Below are 15935 nucleotides of genomic sequence, written 5' to 3'. Positions count from 1 at the left end.
ACTGGCCAAGGCCATGGGCCTACATATAAGACCAGGTACCCCACCAGGAGGCAGGCAGACATCATGACAGCTCCCATCTGGGTAACACATGACACATAATATATCCTTGGCAAGGCCATTTGCTTACTCCACAGTTTAGGTCACAGAATACAATAAAACTGGAGATAAGACTTTCATTTGGATGGCATGGTCCATGAATGTGAACTGATCAATTTTTTTTTTTTTTTTGGCAGGGGGAGGTACTTAGGTTTCTTTCTTTCTTCCTTTCTTCCTTTTTCCCTTCCTTTGTTCCTTTTTCCCTTCCTTTGTTCCTTTTTCCCTCCCTTCCTTCCTTTCTTTCTTTCTTCCTTCCTTCCTTCTTATTATTTATTTAATGGAGGCACTGGGGATTGAACCCAGGACCTCGTGCATGCTGAGCATGTGCTCTACCACTGAACTGTACCCTCCTCGTAAACTTATCATTTTTAAATAGTTTGATTCATCTGCAGATTAGAAGATGAATCCTTCCCAAGGACACTACAATATGTTCTTTTGTTTTAAAATGGTAAGATGCAATTATAAGATTCTTATGTTGATTTGAAAAAAAAATGTGTGGCTTGTTCAAAACAATACTTCTTGAAAATATATAGGTAAGAGGATGCAAGGACGAGCTCAATATTTCTACCTTATGCGCCGTTTTTATCTTAGCCATTGTGATTTTTTTTCTTTTGCTGAAGAAACGGGGGCTCAGTGGAATAATCAGTTTTTTTTTTAACTTCATGAAGGGTTTCTTTTATTCATTTTGTTATTTAATTTGTTTATTCACTGAGGGTGAACTTCTTTCTTGGAACTTGACGGAATTTACTGGAAAAAAGCAGGAATTGAGATTATATTCACAGTATGCCCTCCACTCTGTTAAAATTTCATTCATAGAAGGAGGGAAATGCACCAAAGTGTTAGCAGTGGTTCTCAGCTTGTGGAATTAGAGGTGACTTGTGTTCTCGTCTTCTTCTCTCTGGTTTCCTATTTTCCAACAATGAGCATGTATTACTTTATAATCATAAAAGGCCAGTTAAAAATTAGTTCCAAAAATTAATAGTCTCCAGCCAAATCAACCTGGCCTGGGTTCTAAACCATCATGTTAACTCAGACCTATCCAGATTATTTTCTTACTGAGGCTTTTAGGAACTTGCTATAAAGAGGATGTTTTCCTTCTGGACATTAATGTAGAAAACTAAGGGTTTATAATGTGTTAGGAAAGAAGTCCTGAGAACTCTCCTCCTGGAATTTGATTAGCTTTTATCACTTAAGGGAATGAATTTTGCAGGTTTCCCACTCGCTGTGTGACTGTTTTTTCCTTTATCCTCTACTGCTGTGTCCCTCAGTTACCCCTGACCCTGTTACCCTCAGATGGAGTGACCCTGTCCTTTGTTCTTTCAGGAACCCTTCCATTTCTAGTGTCCCCTCCATCTGTTCATGACTTTATAGATTTGGTTGTGGCTTCTTCCCACCAACATTTTTCTAGACTGAAGAGGACTTACTGTCCTTTTCCCTGTAGCAGTGTCCCCTCGCTCTTGTTACTGCTCAGGTGAGTGACCTGAGCAGTGCTCCCAGGATGTGGTGCGGTGGAGGGGTTAGGATTGCAGGGAAGGGGTGGGGGCGCAGGGCTGGCTGAGAGCCTTGGGGAAGGCACTGGGCCATCCATCCAGCACTTAGTCCAATCCTGGCAGGGCGGCTCGGGCACAGCTCTTGGGGATGAATGCTTGGTGTTTGAAGCTGGGCAGCCCCCAGGCCATCCGTTCATCTGTTGTGGTCTTGCAGTGTGGCAGCCACTGTTCTAGATGCTGGCTGGGGGCACAGTGATGAGCAAGGCAGAGCTGGCCTCTACTCTCACGGGGCTTTCATTCTGGTGGGAGAGAGGAACAGTTCACAGAGAAATCAGTGGTGAAAATAATTACAGATTGTAAGAATGGCCCCAGAGGTGGTTACACGTGCCCATTTGTAGGGAGCAGGAAGGCCAGAGTAAGGATGCTTCTAAGACCTGGCTCCTTCTGTGTCCACCAGATGGATGAGATCAAGGAGGCCTCTGAGCTGCCTCTCCCATTCAGTCAGCCCAGGCCAGGCTGGGGTCTGCAGGTGGAGAAAGCAAAAGCTGAGGACGTGAGCCAGGGGCTGACTATCTGGGTCCCTTGACCTGCCCATCTCTGGACATGTCCATCTTTTCCGAGGGGTGATGAGCCAGTTTGCATGTAGGGGCCTAGATTTGTGCATGGTGCAGCTTTGTCTCAAGTGAGCTTATATTTTCTCCCTAATTCTCAACTTTTAGTGAGGATCAGCCTCTCAGTGTCCCTCCAGTTGTCCACTGGGCTGTTACCTTCAGGAAACTACTTTTAATTAACTACCCCCTGCCTCCCCATCACCAGCCACTCCCAGTCCTTTTCCTCATGGCCAAGTCTGATCTCTGGACATATTTAGGACAGTTCACTGTGCTGTTGTCCTTTCTGAAACTCTGGATGACTGACTGTCCCAGGATCTTTCCGCCTCTCTTATCTGCTTGGCTTTTGACTACCCAGAAAAGCTTGGAGTTGGGCACATAAAAGCAATTTTCCTGAACATCCTTGTTGATTCTTCTATTATGTTGTACTTCTCTGTCAGACTGGGACTTGGCCATTTGCCCTGCTCTTGGCGTCCCCTTGCTCTGAAATCCAGGACAAACAGGGCCCTCATCCCCACGGAGATTCAACCCCCTTCCTCTACAGACGTTATGTCTGTGCTGTGCTGACCCTTCTCCTCCCATCTTCCTGCTCAAAGAGCAGAGCCTTTGAAACTTGCCTCGTACCAGTGTGGTACAGCACAGAAAACCTGAAGTTACCTGCCTCCTGAAAGGGTCTGGGGACTTACTTGGCTTCCAGAGCTCCCCTGACTCCTCTCCCACCCACATACTGTGCTGTTTAACCAGAGAACAAGTCATTCATGCAGTGATCAGTTAACACTCCTACCTGGGCCTACTAGGGAAGGTCTTTGTTACTAAATTCAGTTTTCTTGGTGGGGGTGGGGGGGAGAGTTTGTTATTATTCTCATTCTTTTGATGTTGTTGCCATTCCTTTAAAAATATACCTGCATACATGCGTGTGTATGTATGTGTGTTTATGCAGCTTCTTATTACAAAGGGCTTTGGAATGAGTTGGCCCTCAGAGAGCCTGGATTTAAGCCCTGGGAGTGGTAGTGATCCTTAGGAAGTATATCCTTTTGTTCCAAATAGTCACTGATTCACATCTGTAATACTTTGTTTCAGCTCTAGTTTCATAGTTGCCCCCAGCTTCTGAGAAAATATTAGGCTCCACTGTATTCAGCCTCCAGAAAAGAATACAGTCATTGGCTCCACCCCTTAAATTCACAGACTCCGTGAGGAAAGCCTTTCATTGCCTGCCTGCAGCTCTGTCTGCCCTAAGCGGCTCTTACGCATCGACCCCACTCAGAGAGCTGTCCAGAGCTGTGGGACGAGGTGTCTGTGACAGTCTTCCCAGCCCAAGCATATCTGCAGACCTCATTTTACTTGGTCAAGTGTGTCCCTCTGGAGTAAGTGATTTTATTTTAAAAACCTTAACCCGAAAGTTGCCCCGAGGGTGGTCCAAATGGCTCACCTCTCTCCTCGTGAATTTTGACAGATTAATATGGTGGCCTGGCCTTCATCTGACTGGCCGCACCTGGCTGTCAGGCAGACTCCCCTCCTGCTGAGGAGGCATGGAAGAAGCGGTCCTTCCCCCTGGATGAGGCTGTAGGGAAGAGGGAGTCATCTATTCACTCGACGTCAGTTAAGGGTCTGCTGGTCACCAGGCATGATGGGATTATACCAGTGCATTAAGAGCAAGAAAATAATATCTGATTTAAATTTTTTTAAGAATTGTTCTGGCTGCCTGTGGACTGAGGTGGGGCCGACAAGCATGGCAGGGAGATGGGTTAGGAGGCAGTGGTGCTGGTCCAGGGAGCAGTTTTGCCTAGGACACTGCTGGTGGGCACCCACGTAAGAGTGGGCAGGCCACAGATGGGCCTTCAATGGATGCCGTGGCCCCCAGTGTGCAAGCCCAGCCTCCAGCGCCCCTGGACCACGAGCCTGTCCTTCCCCGAGTGTGCCAGGCCTTCCAAGCTCCTGTTCCATGGGTGACGCTGTTCACCCCACCTGGAATGTTCTCATCCCCTGCGACCCAATCTCAGCAGTTCCGCCACTGCCAAGCAGTTACCAAATCTCTCTTGAGCCTAATCCCTATCTATGAAAGAGTGATCATTAAACCAACCTCATGGGATTGGAAGGATAATACGATACATATTTGAGCATGATTATTTCAGTAGCCTCCGAAGAAGTCTTCTGCTTCCCACCCTGACTCATTACTGTGTGCTGTCTGCCCAGTGATCCCGTGAAGATAGGGTCAGGTCAGGTCATGCCTTTGGCTCTGAACCCTCTTGACCGTGACTTCCTGTCTCACTCAGAGGAAAAGCCCTAGCCTGGCCCACAGGTCTTCCTGGTACTTCTCTGGCCTCATCTCCCACCCTGGGGCCTGGTGTGGATTTGAGCAGACTGGATTCTGCATAGTGCCCTGTGGTGCATGTAAATGGCGCCCTCCTGAGTTGTACAGTGCACAACTTGTACAGCTGTATTCACTGACCCTCTCTGCTCCTCTCTCATTCCGCTCCAGCTTGCTCTTCTTCAGACACACCAGGCATGTTTCCTGCCAAACCTCTTTCTACTGCCTGCCCTTCGGCCTCGAATGCTCTTCCCCCAGATGGCCATATGGCTTGTTCATGTACCTTCTTCAGGTCTTTCCTCCAAAGTCACTCTGCTTAAAGTTGTACCACAGCCCACTGCTCCACCCCTATGTCCCATATTTCCCTTTTTTTGCTTTAGTTTTCCTCTTAGCACTTATCACCGTCTAACATATGATATATTTTACTTATTTATTTGGTTTGTTGTCTATCTTTTTTTCAATAGAACCTAAGTTCTGGGGGCAGAGACTAGTGATTATTTTGTCCACTGCTTTATCCAGAGTGCCTAAAACAGTGCCTGACAGGTAGCAGGGATCCATAATAAACGAGTGAGTGAGTCTGCAATAGAGCAAGTGAAGTGTTTGGTACAGTGCTCAGCATACAGTCGGCGCCCAGTGCATGCTGGCTGCACTTCTTTTTACTGTTGTTGATTACCCCTCAGGGACCAGCTCACGTTTGACTTTCTCTGAGCCCTTCCCCAGCCCCCTCTCGGTTGAATTAAATCACGGCTACCTCTCTTCCTTGCTGCTCTTCCCTCTGTGCCCTCTCTCTCTGGGTGGTATTTATCCCAATGCTTTTAGTAAGGCTTATCTCACTCTTTTCCCAGTTTCAGTTTGAATTCCTCCAGGGCAAAGACTGGCATGTTTGGATTTGTGTCTTCATGCCCTGGGCCCACCAGTTGGCACATAGTAGGAGTCCAGGAAGTGCTCACTGCAGACAGCCGAGGCATGTGGGGAGCTTATGAATCCATCAGGACCCTTTCCCACAGTCCTGGCTCCAGCATCACTGCCTAATGTTTGCACCCCTCTCCTGGGGGTCAAGGGGAAGTTCGACAGCCACTTAAAAGATGGAATTTCTAATGGGATACTGAAGGCAGATTTTGGGGAGAAGAGGGCCTCCTGTGCATAGTCCTTTGAATGATGGTGTCTGGGTGGCCTGCTTGTTCCACATGTGAATGCCTGGCACTTTGGCTGCTCAGGCCCCAAAGGACTGGGGTCATTCAGTGGTGACAGTGTGAGCAATGCCAGTGTATTCAGAGGAGACCTGGGAAAAGAAGAGAAAGCTTGAGCTGGCTCTTAGGGGATTTGAAGTGGGGGAGGAGAACATGGCTTCTGGAGATGGAATGAGGAACGAGGGGGCAGCCCCTGGCCAATCTGGGGAGGGGGATGAGTGCCTTGGGAGATCTGGTTAGTCGGGTGGTTGGGGCCTTGTGAGGGAGGACCTCAAAAACCAGGCAGTGGGTTTGGCCACTTATATTGACAGGAGGTATCCAGGCTAGGGATTCTGATAGTAGGGGTAGGAATCAGGGGGGACAGGAGATGTGGGGAGGAGCTCTGGAGTCATTTTTCTCTTGTCTGGAGGTGGAGTTGTCTTGCAGGACCCACAGGTGGCACAGCGGAGGCGGAGTCATGCCCTTAGGTACCAGCATCAATACCCACAGGGCAGCAGAGCTTCACGTATGGGGGCTGAGGAGTTAGAGGCATGGCCTGGGGTGCAGGAGGGGGCTTTTTCTCTTTGGGAGCAACTGTTGGTGTCCTAGGGTCCCTAGGATCTTCCTGCTCTGCTCTGGTTGGGCTCACCTGTTCACAAGCCACTGCTTCGTGCACTCTGGTCGTCAATCAGTCTGGCATCAGGTTGCTGTATGGAAGAGCTTTAAGCTCAGAGGCGGGCAGACTCACATTCAAGCGTCAGCTTAGCCCATAACTCTTTGTGTGGCCTTGGCTAAGATACTTGTTCTCTTGGGGGCTCACTTTCTTTATCTGCCAGACTATCAGCAAACAAGCTAAATCCCTGGCTTCTGGGCTAGAGCCCCTTAAATCCCTCCTGCCTTGGGGCAGGATTAGCCTCAGAGGCTTGGGAAGGACTGAGCCTTCCAGTGGGAGCCCAGTGGCTACACTGTGGAAAGGACAAGGCTTGACATTGAGGGTCTTAGGGGTCTTAGAATTGTTCTCTCACCCAGGGAGTGATTCATTCTGCAATGAAAGGGTTCTCTTCCCATTCCCCTTGCCTGCTTTGGGATGAAATTCCTGAAATGACCTTGGGTTTGGGGCACCTTTCCCAGCTCCCATTCTGTACTCCTAAGCGGGGCCCTGGCCCCTGCCCCATGCCCAGGGTTCTCCTTTTCCTACCACCTTCCCCTCTGGCCCTGTTTACTTAGCTTTCTTCTAGTTTTCCTGCTTCAAACCCTGGGCCCAATCTGCCCAGCTGGGGCAACCTTAGTGGCACAAACATGTATCCCGACACACTACATCCCCTTTACTCTTAAGATGCTATCCTCAGCCTTATCCCACGTGGCTCCCTAGTTTTCAACATGCTTATTTAAGATGGCTGCATAACATTCTAGCAGGGGAATGTCTTCGGTAAGCTGTGAGCTTGTTATTGGGCATTTAGATTATTTCTAGTTTTTGCTCTTTCTGCTAACGCTGCATTAAGCCATCTTTGTGTGTTAACAGAATCATTTCATTAGGTTGGCATTTATCCAGCTAATGGCAACGGCCCAAGATAAGATAGAGAATCAGAATTTTTTTTTCCCCAAGAAGAACATCATGAGGATATATTAAAATTTTACTTTAAATGCTAGGAAAGTCTTTGTTGTGTTTCCATGAATGAAAAAACAGGGCAACAGTAATGTGAAATTAGGTGTCCGTGAAAGGCTGTGCGTTTACAAGTAATACGTGGCTTGTTTGTTCTGAAGCGTGGATGTGAGCTCGGTACATTCTTTTAAGGAATCATCTACCTGCTCAAATTGAGGAATTTTGTCACCCCGTATTGTTGGTGCTTTGTTTAAAACCATAACAAAATAAAATAAACAATGATCTCGTCTTAAGGTTGTTTTAAAGCCTAAAACAAGAAACAGTAAATAGGATTTTTGAGGGAAAAAATATGTCTTCCTAAGATAAGCAAGCCTGTTAGAAGTCCTTTTAGCAGTGCAAGCAGGCTGTGAACTTGCCAAAAGGATTTGGCCTTTTCTTGGCCAGCAGTAAATGGCTAGAATGAAACTGGGAAACAAACATCACTGACTTGGTCCCCTGTCCTCTTTTTAACCTGAAATCTGTGTTGCCTTTGTGGTGATGGGGAAGGCTTCCTCTGTCCTGCCGATCTGTTGTTGTTTCAGCCTCTGTTGATTGTTATGTAGACCCAGGCTCTAGGCTTTGCATTTCAACTTAATCCAGCAAGTGTTGACTGAGTCTTTACAATGTAGAATAAAAATTTGGGAAGAAACCCAAGGCACCCCTATTTCTGAGGAGCTCATGAACTGAGAGTGGGAAGGATAAAACAAGTCTAAAACTGATGGTTATTCAAGGGAGATTAAGAAGAGGGCCCTGGGAGAAGTCAGCCCCACGGCCTGCTGAGAAGGAATTCCATCTCATTGGGCAGCTGGGGTCAGGGGGATATAGAAAGGTGTTGAAGAGTGGTGCTTTGGTCAGCACCTTACAGACTGGCTGAGCAGAAGCCTGGACATTCCTAGCAAAGGTAAAGGCCAGAGTGAGGTGGAAGGACACGGTGGGTATTTGGAGTTTGGCAGAAACAAAGGCTCAGGCATAGTGGTCATATGCATACACATTTTATGAAGAGTGTCAGGTGCCAGGCATGATTCTGAGAGCTTCATCTATATTAACTCATTTAAGCCCTGCAGTGACCCAGGCAAGGTACTATCATTGTCTCCATTTTACAAATGAAGAACTAGGCATAAAACAATGTATTAACTGCCCAAGTGCTGTAGAGCTAAGACCAGACCCAGCTGATCTGGCTGCAGAATATCTGCCTCTAACCAGGAAGCTGTCCTGCTTCTGATAGAGGGAAAGAACAGGGACTGGAACCGGAAAGATGGGTAGACACCATATTTTAGAGGCTTGGGTACCCATGTTTATAGGTACAGAGGTGGAAGAGGGGCCAGAGTTGGAGATGAGAGGGACTGCAGCTGTGGGTATGGGGGTGTTTGGTGAGAGCTGTAAGAGGCCACAGGAAGGAGGAGTGTCAAGGAGGAGGTTTGTCAACAAGGCCTAGCACTGCAGAGAGTCCCAGGAGGTGAGATCTGAAAACAGGTCTGAGCCAACAAGAAAGCCGAGAGGGCCTGTGAAGAGGGGCGGCTGGGCTGCAGACACAAGGAGATGCAGCCTGGGCTCTCCTGACTGCACGGTACTCTTCACTTCAGGAGGGTCTGTATTTTGAAGACAGTGAAGCAGGTGCCGGCATTGGGTATCATCATCTGGGTCCTCTTCTCAGTAGAAAGAGGCGAGGATGACAGAGAGGGGCAGGTGAGAGCTGGCACCGCTAATTTGGCAAACCCAGTGGCTTTTCTGCAGCCTAATGATTTCTGAAAGCTGTTTGCTGTGCTCAGGCACAAGTGTGACTGCCTCATCTGAATGCAGTAGCAATCGCTATTTTTCCTGGAAAATTGGGCCCATGTGGGCTCTGTGTGTGGTTTATTTGAGTTCCATTTTTATAGCCTTATTACCTTGTCCTCATGATGCAAGAGGCCTCTCTTTTCTGAAGGTTTGCTGTGAAAATTGTTTCTTAAAAGGCACAAAGTGATCTCTCATCATCCGGGTGGTGCTCTCTCCAGAACAGCGCTTTTCTGCAAACTCGGCACACACTTTTCATCACCGCAGACACCAATTGTCATGTTTTCCTGATCGCTTGCAATTTACTGAGAACTTTTAGGCAGCTCTTGAATCTCACTACCTAGGTGTTTGCCACGATTTCTTCCAGAAGAGTTTGTGTATGTAAATATCCATTCATTTCCTTCCTCTGATACATGGCCCCACCAGTGACCTTGCAAGGGCCTGACACCCAGTCTTGTCCTCTGGCTCTGGGTTGATAACAGTGGCAATTAGCACTTCTGGAGCCTGAGCTGTTACCAGGCACTGTATTAAAAGATTTATGTTCATGATCTTAATTATTCCCAGTCTCTGTAAAGAAGGTACTATTGCTTCCTCTCATTTTACAGATGAAAAAATGAGTCTGGTAGAGGTAGAGTAACTTGCCCCAGGTCACACAGCTAGTAAATGGCAGAGCTGGGCCTCCAACCAGGCCTTTCTGACCTTGGGGCCCCTGTAGTCTATTCATTCATTCATTTATTCATTCATTCAACAGCATGTGATTGTCTACAACATGGCAAGCACTGTTCTAGACCCAGGAGATACAGCAAAGAGGAGGGTAGGGAAAGCAAAAATTCCCGCCTTCAGCTTACATTTAAATTTGAGGAGATAGAGAAAAAATAATGAATAAAATATACAATATGCTATATGGTAATATGGACTATGGAGAAAAATAAAGCAAAGAGGACAGCCAAGAAGTGTTGGGAGGATTTTAAATAGAGTAATCAAAGAAGGCTTCATTGAGAAGGAGACCAAATTGTTAGGTTAAGTAGCAAACAGACCTGCAAATCTCAGTGTATCAACCTAAGGGAACTTTATTTCTCTTATAGAGACAGTCCAGTGTGGCTTCTCCTGGCAAGCTGGCAGCCTTCCTGACAGTGACTGAGGGACCCATGCTCCTTCTGTCCTGTGGCTCCACCCTCTTCAAGGCCCTCAGATTCCTTTCCATTCAGCTGGAGGATGAGGAAAAATAGAGGGCTTTGTGGGGAAGTTGTTATGGGCCAGTCGGGAAGAAGCATGCCACCCCCTACCCACTGGTCAGAACTCAGTCACATGTTTACTCCTAGCTGCAAGGGAGGCTGGAAAATGTAGTCCAACCACGTGCTCACAAGAAAAAGGAGATGGGTTTTGGTGAACTCATATCATAGTGGCTACCTCAGCGAATGAGGTGAAGTGAGTCATGGGTTTAACAGGGGAAGAGCATTATTCCATGGGAACAGCAGATGGCTGGAGTGGAGTGAGGAGAAGGTGAGGACGTGGTGGAACGTGAGGGCAGAGAAGTAAGGGGGCTAGGCCATTAAGGTCATTGTGGGGACTTGGTTGCACTGTGAATAACAAGGAGAGCCAGGAACACTTCAGGGTTTAGGAGGAGAAATACCTTGGTGTGAGTTACATCGTGAAAGGATCACTGACTGCTGCGTTGAGAGAGGACACAGGGAGAGAAGTCGGAGTCTGTCATGTCATGGTGAGTGATGTGAGCAGCCAGGCCCCGAGTGGTGGTGGTGGTGGTGGAGATGCCGAGATCTATTCTGGAGGTGGAACAACAGGTTTTGATGTGGGATCGATGGGGGGGTGTGACGGAAAGAGAGGAATTAGGATTGTTCTGAGATTTGGGCTTTAGTTAAATGATTATTAGATCACTTTCTACCCTCAGAAGTAAATAGAGGGAGAAAGTTTTTGGAAAAAGATATCCAGACACCCTCTGGGCCCTGGCCTATCTCCCATAGCCTCTTCTCCACAGCACTTTCTTTAGCACAGACAGGCAATTCTTTTCCATAACTGAGTTTTCAGAGGGAGGACATCTGTAGCTCCTCCCAGCACAGAGCCTGGATGGGACAGCACTGGCTGTGGTCTCACATCATTGCCTGGCATCTTTGGGCTGAGCCTTGGGGCCCCCTTGGACTGAGGCGGAAGGAGCCCAATGTCCCCTCTGCGTGACGGAGAGATGCCTGCAGAGGCCACTTCCAATCCCTGCTGTCTGTAATGTAAGAACATAAATGTGTTCGGGAGTCGGAGTGGAAACAGTTTCCCTGGTTCTTCCTTGGCAATCATAACCCACCAAGGCAGAAACAAGAGATAGAACTTTTTAGTAGACAGTGATCTCATTAGGAGCATAAAGGGGAAGAAAGTCTATTTTAAACAGAGCAAGGTATGAGCTGTGCCAGTAAATATTGCATGCTTACTAGGTGCTGGGCACTGGAGGGTGAAACAAATATACTGTTCCTGCCCTGCTGGCAGAGTAGACTCATGTGGCTAAACCATAGAATGATTTGCTGGAAAAAACTATATTTACACCTAAGTCTGTTTGTTTGTTTGTTTCTTTCTTTCTTTTGTAATTGTAAATGGTATTGTATTTTTAATTTCAGTGTCCACATGTTCATTGCTAGTATATAGAAAACAATTGATATTTTAAACATTTTTATCTTATATCCTGCATCCTTGCTAAACTCACTAATTAGTTGTAGGCATTTTTTTTTTTTTGGTATATTCCTCAAAATTTTCTATCTAGACAGTCATATCATCTACAAATAGATATGGCTTAATTTCTTCCTCTCCAGTCTGTATGTTTTATTTCCTTTTATTGTCTCCTGTGCTGGCTCCGACTTCAAGCACTCTGCTGAATAAGAGTGGTGAGAGTGGACAGCATTGTCTGTTCCTAATCTCGGGGGAATCATGCAGTCTTTGACCATTAAATACATGGTTAGTTGTAGGGTTTTTTGCAAATGTCATTTGCACTGTACTGTATGGGTGTGGGAGGGACCATGGGGTTTTCTGTGGTATTTGGCTGAAACAGAGTGGTTATTATCTAAAAGTTGTCCATCTTGCTTGAGGGAGCAAGCTTTTGTTGGAGTCTCTTTCTGTCTGTGCTTGTTGGCATTTCCAGGTTCTTTAGCTCCAAATGAGTTCTTACAGGTCTGTCTCCTTCACTCTGCCTTTCAGAGTGTCCCTGTGTTTGTTTTACCTGTCACATGCAGCGGTTTCTGTTGTACATGGCAGGTGGAATGGGGAAAAGTACGTCTACTCTATCCTTTCGGAAGTGGAAGTGGTTTGGAGAAGTTAGAGAATTAGGTTGAGGCCAAGATGTAAGGCCTTCATACCAGGGGTTTGGCTTTGTAGGTGGTATGAAGGCGATCAGAGGTTCAACCCGACAGCAGCATGGAGGAATGATCGGGTGCGGGGAGTGGCAGAGAGACCCGGGGCCCGGGGAGGAGAAATGATGAGGTTCTGGGCTATGATGGTAGACGTGGGGCAGAAGGAAGTAGGGGAAGTCCACATGGGCCACAAGGAAGGACGAGGAGACTATGTGAGTCTGAGGTTTCTAGCTTGGGCAACTAGCTTTGGGGTTGGGGAGATAGGGAAGGGGTGTAAGTGTAGCAGAGTGGGTCTATTCCAGGCCTTTTAGAGCAGTTCTGGAAGATCAGACTAACTGTGCTTCCCTTCAGGGCAGGCTCCACAGGGGAAGCCTGGCTGCTGTGTAAAAACCCAAAGAGTGTGATTCTGGGCCGAGGACACAATGTGGAGAAAGGCACACGTACAGGAAATGTCATGGTGGGCCTGCTGCTAGGATTCCAGCTAGCTGATGGTAAGGGGTAGTTATTGGTTCCGTGACTAGGAAGGATGCTGTAGGAGTTCACAGAAGTGAGGTTCCAGAATGGGAGTTGATGCTACTGGTGGCCCATCTGGCACCTTCTGTTCTCTGTGTGTTAGCATCAATCTTTCCCACTGCAGACAGGCCACCCTCCCTGGGGGCGCACCACTGCTGACAGCCCCAGTGGAGCAATTCCAGTGAAAGGAGAACTCCTTTCACTGCATCCATGTATCAATTCTGGAGAAAGGCTCTGATTGGGCCAGCTTGGGTGAGGAGCTTGTCCTCTTGGACCTATCACTGTGGCTAGGAAGTGGACTACTCTAACCTGAGCTGGATGGTTTACCCACCCCCACTGGGTCAAGTAAGGTCTTTTTGAGAAGAAGGCAGAAGAAAAGCATCTAGGGAAGATTAAAAAAGAATATTTACTATGGTTTACTATAATATCTTTTGGAAAGCTTATAGTATAGCAATGTAGGGACTCTGCAGAGTTTTAAGCAGGGGACTTGATCAAATTTTTTCTTAAAATCATCACTGTGTGAAGCTGTGGTTGGACATAAGTGAATGACAAGAGCTGGGAGACTGGTTAAGAGGCTGTTATTGTAGTTCCGAGGAGAGCCGATGAGACCTGAGCTAATTCGAGTCCTTGGACTCTTATTTCATTTGGACTTTACCTCCAGCCACAGGGAGGTCCAGGAGGGGGATCAAGTCTGGAGACAATTAGGTAAGCAGAGTTTGGTGACCAGCTGGAGGGTCCAGGGAGAAGGGGGCTTCAGGAGGAGTCAGCACCAGCACCAAGGGGGTAATAACTGTTCTCTGGAAGGCTAGCTTTATCTTTGGAAACTAGTTATTAAGTGGTGGCAGACTTGACATATCTTTCTTACTGTTTCTTAAGAAATGTGAGTGTTCGTGCCCTAACTGGAAAAGGAAGCTTATTGGTTGTATTTTTCTCCCTTTAAAAAGTTTCCTTTCTTTAAGGAACCAGCTAATAGGAGCTGCATTAGGGCTACCAGTGGAGAAATAGGTGGTTGGGAGGAGGACACTGGCCTGAAGACCTTACCTCCCCCACCAGCCTGCCCCTGGGTCTGCAGGTCTACTCTCGAAACATTCATCCCTTTGACATTGTCCCTACGAGGAAGACTTTTAAGGATTTTAAGCAAAGAAATGACATAATCTGACTTATGTTGTAACAGATTCCTTCCTGTGTTGAGAATAGGGTATGGGTGGAGGTAGGAGTGACACCAAAAATAGAAGCAGGGAAAGCAGGGACACCAATTAGGAGGCTATTGCAATCATCTCGGATGGTAATGGTGGAGGAGGTGAGAAGTGGTCACATACTGAATGTATTTTGAAGGTAGAAGCCAGTTTTGGTGAGGATTGGATATGGAGTAAGAGAGAAAGAAAGAAACAGGAGACGAGAATGACTAAACCTTTGGCCTGGGCAACTGGAAGACTATTAAACTGAGATAGGTAAGACTCTGGGAGGAGCAGGTCAGGGGGAAGGTCAAGGGTCTGTGTGAGACATGTCAAGTTTGAGACATCAAACAGATCTCATGTGGACCTTCTGTCCACTTGACATCTTACTTGAAGCAGGCGGTGGGATATACTAACCAGGAGTCTGGAGGAGAGGTCCCGGCTTGGAGAGAAATCTGGGCATCCGCAGCATGTAGGTGATATGAGGCTAGGTAAGATCACCCAGGGGATGACTGAAGGTGTACAGAAGAGAGGAGAGAAGGACCGAGCCCTGGGGCACTCTGACAGTGAGAAGCAGGGGGGTGAGGAAGAACCAGCAAAGGGAAGAACAGCCAGAGAGGTGAGTGGAAAACTACGAGTGCTATCCTGGAAGCCAGGTGAAGAGAGCAGTCAAACAGGACAGAATGGTTAGTAGCAAAAGCTGTAAGATGAGGACTGAGACTTGCCCATTGGATCTAACAACATGGAAGAGAGGCCAAATGCATGCTTTTGGACCCAAGCATAGCCTTTCAGATAAGTCATAGTCCCCGCCTTGAAGAAGAATACAGTTGTGCAAAAAAGGGTCATTTAAGATTGGTTGAAATAAGTCTGAGAAAGATGTGAAGATAGTACCATGGGCATCCAGCAGAAAGGGACAGTACTTTGGCTGTTGTGGAGAGGGCTGAGGTCAGATTCACTCACGTCTTTGTTCGTTCATCCATTCATCCACTCCACAAAGACTTTTTGGGTACCAGGGCCTGGGAAGAAGAGAGAAGGTCGAGTTATCATTTACGGGGTATAAAGTTTCAGTTTTGCAGAAAAGAGTTCTGGGGTTGGATTGTAGTTGCACAACCATATGAACACATATAATACCACTGAGCTGAACACTTAAACATGGCTAAGCTTGTACATTTTATGTGTGTTTTACCACATCCCTCCTCCCCATACATATATACAAAATCAGAGAGAAGGAAAAAAATTCCTTACTGGGCCCCACCATGACCTTGGTCTGGAATATGATGTTTGAAATGGAGGCCATTTCAGTAGAAGGGGATAGCGTGGAGAGAAGGGGATGAAGGAAGGCGTCCAGCTGGAAGGAATGCTGAGAGAAGGGACTGGCCATCAGTCCTTTCTGGATTGTAGGGGCCACTGGGGGAGACCACATGAGCTGAGGCTGCAGTCAGGCTGGGCTCGTTGGTGCAGGCCTGGCAGTCTGGCTATGGAGCTGGGCTTGCCTTCTTGGGTTCTGGGAGCCTCTGAAGATTTCTGCCCAAGGGAGTGTCATTCCAAAGGTGTGCATTGAGAAGATTAATTCCATTAATCCTTCTTGTTAAACTGTTGCCTGTTAAAAGCAGTAGGATTGAAGCATGCATTTCTGTGATGAAAATTGTGGCCTAGCAGAATTTTAGATACCCAGGCATATGTTAATGGATTAAGTAGGTTATTTTTCCACCCATTTTACAGATATATTTTGAGAACTGTCTTAATTCCTGTAGTATTCTAGGCAGTAGGGGTAAGGGAAGGGATGAATTTACCAAATCTCTTCTCTGGATAAG

At 47.1% G+C, this 15935-nt stretch overlaps 1 protein-coding gene across 6 annotated transcripts in view; it reads left to right on the top strand.

Moving 5' to 3' along the window:
- The window catches only part of BMAL1 (basic helix-loop-helix ARNT like 1), a 97085-nt gene that overhangs the window by 14208 nt on the left and 66942 nt on the right, over nt 1-15935 (top strand). The window lies entirely within an intron of this gene.

This window comes from Camelus bactrianus, chromosome 10, assembly GCF_048773025.1.
Source record: "Camelus bactrianus isolate YW-2024 breed Bactrian camel chromosome 10, ASM4877302v1, whole genome shotgun sequence".
NCBI classification, from domain to species: Eukaryota; Metazoa; Chordata; class Mammalia; order Artiodactyla; family Camelidae; genus Camelus; species Camelus bactrianus.
The sequence above is the reverse complement of the archived record's forward strand: the minus strand, read 5'-3'. Positions and strand labels throughout refer to the sequence as shown.